The sequence below is a fragment of the Gossypium hirsutum genome, chromosome A07, assembly GCF_007990345.1.
Source record: "Gossypium hirsutum isolate 1008001.06 chromosome A07, Gossypium_hirsutum_v2.1, whole genome shotgun sequence".
Taxonomy (NCBI): Eukaryota; Viridiplantae; Streptophyta; class Magnoliopsida; order Malvales; family Malvaceae; genus Gossypium; species Gossypium hirsutum.
Window position 1 is genome coordinate 35,778,859 of NC_053430.1, and position 5,076 is coordinate 35,783,934.

General features: G+C 34.4%; 2 long non-coding RNA genes across 2 annotated transcripts; both read left to right on the plus strand.

Annotated features, from left to right (window-relative positions):
• The first annotated feature begins 385 nt into the window (after positions 1-385).
• On the plus strand, positions 386-1,031 carry LOC121231900 (uncharacterized). The gene is made up of 3 exons (XR_005930051.1): positions 386-445; positions 775-921; positions 989-1,031. It is a non-coding gene; the product is annotated as an uncharacterized lncRNA (long non-coding RNA).
• A 698-nt stretch (positions 1,032-1,729) lies between these two features.
• On the plus strand, positions 1,730-3,668 carry LOC121231901 (uncharacterized). Its single transcript, XR_005930052.1, has 3 exons — positions 1,730-1,779; positions 3,169-3,222; positions 3,338-3,668. It is a non-coding gene; the product is annotated as an uncharacterized lncRNA (long non-coding RNA).
• Positions 3,669-5,076: the final 1,408 nt, after the last annotated feature.

Here is a 5,076-nt window from a genome sequence, read left to right on the forward strand (position 1 = left end):
TATTTTCAATACAGTGTGTTTTGATAAATTCTTAGTGGCGTTTTTTTCTAAACGGCAATGTGGAAGAAAAAAGGTAAAATCCCGCTCACTCCCAAAAAATGATTTTTGGTTACCGCTCATTACTCCTCTTCTTCTCATCTCTGTCGGTCGTCCTAATCCCCAAATAAGAGTTTGTTTTTCTTAGCTGAAATCCCCAATAGAAATCGGACCGAGCAGCTTTGCATCAAGGAAGAAGAAGAGTCGGGAAAGCACAAGCAGTTAGTTGCCCTCATGGCTTGTGAAGGCGAGTATTTTTGGCATGTAATTCAGCTACAAAATTTTCAGTATTATGGACCATTTATGTTGGGTTGATTTATTGGGATTAACTCTCGCGCTTCACGGTGGTTGTAGGTAGGCAGGCAGTAAACAGGAAAAATTATTTTCAGTCCCGCGGTTCCCGTCAAAGGTCCTCAAAGCTTTAAGCTTTTTAATCTTTTCCTTCTCTCGCGCAGAATAAATAAATAAATATATTGCTACAGTATAGTCGTTTTAGATGTTATGTGTAGCAGTGTTCTCTATGTATAGATATTTACATTTTGTGATTCCTAGCAGCTCAGCTAAAGGATAAAGTGTAGTCCTAAAGCTTCTTGGTGTATCCTTGTGTGTTCCTTATTCAGCTAAAGGCTAAACCCTCTTCTTGATTATTTAAGGAGGATTTCTGCTTCTTCCCTAGTTATGATGACATAAAATTCCCAAACAAACTTGAAGGTGATTTATATATCCTCACTTTTGCAGCATCTACTTCGACTGCATTCCATCCAAAGCATGTCTGAAGAATCTTCTAAGCAACTGAAGAAAAGAGGTCAACCAAACCATTTTCCAACCGGCAACCAAAAGACGAACAAGAGAATCACCGATCAAAAAGCTCGACTGGAAAACAGGGTTAGAGCCTTTTGCTTTCAGGTTTCAGCTTTGAATAAATGTATGACTAAAAAATCTTTACTTTCAGGAAATTGTAGTGAAACTTACAGAAGCAGCCCCAATTGTTAAGCACTCTTGGAAGCCTTTAGCAGCATCAATGAAGGCAACTTGCTGCAGACAGTTACATATATACGGGTAAGTCATGATGCCTTATAGGTTTCTATATGTTACTGAATTTGCAGCTTGGTAATATTATTTTTGATGAACCATACAATACAACAACATCAAGTTTCAAGTATTGGATTTAGGAAAGTTATCGTTAATAAATCTGAAATAGCAGCTGATGTAGTTTATACAAATGGAGTTCAATTTAATTTATTGAATCATTGAAATTTGCCTTAATCCTTTTACTTAAAATTGAATCATTGAATTTCATTTTTGATCCTATAGTTATCTGGTTGGCCTGCTTGCATTGGCATCCTATATATTTTGAGCTCAATATTCCTACTTTGCAGCACCAGCTAGTCTACTATATATTGGATTATTGACAGTGAATATGATGGGTGGATGGAGATTGATTTTGCCTTATTAGCCTCGACCCTTTCTTCAAGCTCCACTACTGGGGTCTGGCTTCCAAAACTATGATTTCGTCATTCTTGATTCTTGAAGCAATGTTGTTGAAGATTCTTTGCATCCTAAAGACATTTGTTTTAGATTCTTATTTACTGATTCCGTTCTATTTAATGGATGTTTAATTATGTATGCTTGAAAACATATAACTAGTATATCTTTTAACTCTTACCGTGTGTTAGGAAAGAAGATTTGCTATCTTGGTATCATCACTACTATCTAGCCAAACCAAAGATCATGTTACTCATGGTAACTCCCTAATCTTTTAGTTTAGTTTACAGTTATATATCAATTCAACTAATCATCTTCTTGAAGTATTAGACATTCTAGTAATAATTTGCAATAGTAGGAAATTTGGGCATCTAGTGCTTGTTTTGCTTGGGGGTTGTAAAAAGTTTTGCATCATAAAGTTCTTAAGCATTATACTTTCATGACTATTTATGATGAAAAAGTTTTCTTCAAAGTATATCATGGTTATGCTTACTTTTAATATATATTTTTCATAATCTAAATTCTTATAAAATCTCAGTCAGGGATTTTTAATGTTCTCATTTCCCTTTTTCTACTGGATCTGTAAGAAGTTTTTTTCATGTTTTTATTTTTGGCGAAGAAGTTTATCATGGATGAAACTTGATGTAATGACGAAATAAGTTGTTCATTGTGGTTGCTTGGTTGGTGACTTTCTATCCTAACATCTAGATACTTGAAATAAGTATATGCTTTTTAATTTAATGCGTGCCTTAAGAGTTTGTGCTTGTAATCTTAACTGCGAAAGGGAATGATATGGAGAAATGTTTAAAAGCTTATATAACTGTAGCTCAACATGAACATGAAAATTCTTAAATAGCTCATAGTTATGGGCAGTGGGCACTCGAAGTAGGACAAGGACATTACCAAATCAAATTAGTTTATGATTTTTTTCCATTACTTTAAACCAGACTTATTTTTCTTAATGTTGTTAAGTGAATTTAAAATCCCCATATAGTTTGCTTTATGACCCCTCGGTTTTTAAAGTTTCACAATTTACTTCATATTCGTTATTTTAACCCTATTTATAAAGTCTAAAAACTCTATTATATAAATCAAAAATGCCCCTCCCCAGCACAAAAATAATTAGAATCATGTTAATGAGTTGATATGTAGGGATTTCTTTGACTGGTTAGAGCAATTCTTATGAAATACAAAAATTACAAATGATTCTTTTTAGTAAAAAAAAAGGAAGATTAGTTGATGATGACAAGCTAACAATTAGTTTATGATGATAAGATTGATATTGTGAGCTATTAGGAGTGGTTTTATTTTTAGTGATTTGAACTTCATCTAGTGTAGCCAAGCTAACAACTAGTTATCTTTTTTGTGAAAAGAAAATTCTTTGCTCTGTTCTTATTTTATTTAAGATGTTATATGTTAGAAAATATTGACCATTGTAGATGAGCAAAAGAGGCAACGGCTATGGCAGAGGAAGGCAGAAAATCTTTCTGGTTTTGAATTTGTGAAAAAACTAAAGCATAGTTGACTGCTTACGTGTGTCAGAGGAAATTAGAATCCTAACACAGATATTTTCTGCCTTATGCTGTCTATACGGTACCACATCCCAAAGGCCTTTTATTTGCTAATGCTTGTGGTATTTTCTTTCAGCTATGTTTTTGATGGGCAGCCTCTAGATTTGAAAAAACAAGAGCTTGCTAAGCGGTACTTTATTGCAAATTATTCAAATTGTTTTTTTGATCGTTTCCTTCAATATGACCGGAGCTTGATGAGTAGAATGTTGATTTTTCATAATTTTTATACTAAATTTGTTATGTAGTTACTCAAAGAGGGCAGATGCTACTGAGGATTTGCAAGAAGCCATGGTGGTATTTTTCTTTGGTCAAACATGGAGTGATAAGTAAAGTTTTCTTTTGTTGTTTCACCACTACGGAAATTAAGGTGCTGTTGTTTTTACCATTAGACTGGAAATAAGGAGAACATTGAAAATTAAATATGTAGCCAAAATTTTGTCAGCTGTCAGTAGTAGATACTCGTAGAGTTCAATCAATTCAACGCTGCAAGAAAACGGAAGCGTATGTATAATAACCGTATTTGTAGTAGTACTAATTTTTGTTATATAATACTGAAAGGAATATATGTTCTTTTCCATATAATGAAATTTATTTATTTATTTATTTAATTGTTTATGTTAATTTATTTATTTATTATAGGTGAATGTTGAAATTTATTACTATAATTTCTTTTACTTTTATTGTTAATGAAAAGTAATACATTCAAAATAAAATTTGACCTTTCCATTTGTTATTACAAAAATTTATTTAATAAAATGTTTAGCGGAATGGCACTTTTAGCGGCGTTTGCGAAAAAAAGTCGCTAAAAGTCATGATCTATAGCGGCGTTTATAAAAAAAGCGCCGCTAAAGGTCTTGATCTATAGCGGCGTTTGTGTAAAAGTGCCGCTAAAGGTCCTGATCTATAGCGGCGTTTGTGGGAAAAGTGTCGCTAAAGGTTCTGATCTATAGCGGCGTTTGTGGGAAAAGCGCCGTTAAAGGTCCTGGTCTTTAGCGGCGTTTGTGGGAAAGCGCCGCTAAAGTTAGCGACGCTGTCATTAGCGGCGTTTTTGGCGGCGCTTCTCAAAGCGCCGCAAATACTTTCAGCGACGCTAAAAACCGCCGCTAAAAGCCTGTTTTGGTGTAGTGCCTATTAATGCATATTGTGAAAATGATGGGTTTGCATGTCAATTTACCCAAATTAAGGCATAGTGGCTGGCCATGCTATGAGTGGAAACATGTCACACACATGTTATGTTAGTGAGGTATGTTAGGAAAAATAAAATAAGGAGTATGGGTAATAAAGAAATGGAAACAAAAAAAAGTGTGTGGTTGTTTCCCCCCCCCCCATTGCCGTGAGTTAAAGAAAAGAAAAGAAAAATTTTGTTCATCCTTTTTCATCTTCTTTTGGCCGAAAATTCTAAGGAATGAGGAAGGAGTTCTTGCTTCATGTTTGGTTTGGAAGAGGATTAGGAGGAGGTTTGGCCATACTTGTATCTAGATCAAGGTATGTTTAAGGTTGTGCCATGAGATTCATGCATGTTTTTAGTTGCTAGCTTGAGTTCTAATTAGCCCATGGTTCAAATCTTTGCTATGTCATGGGGATGATATTTGGCCTAGGTGGATTTTGTGTTAATGCCATTGCATGCTAAATATGAAGCTTGTTAATGATGCATGTGATGGTGGATTGATGATTCTTGAATCTTCTTTTTAGCATTTTTGAGTGAGCACATATGTGCATTGGTTGCTAGATGGAGAAGAATCGGCTAGCAAGTTGTGTGCTAAGGCCGAATATAATTTTTGTATATTAATGAGTAATGCATGTGTTAAATTGATGGAAAGGGAGAGGATGCTTTACTAGTGTATATATGTGTGTATTAGCCAAGTTTTGAACTTGAAACAAAATGGTGTTTAGTCAATACAAGTAACCATACTTGTAGAATGTATTAAGTGTTGCAATCGGCCCCAACATAGACATGTATGTTCGGCCACATGAATAAGTACAT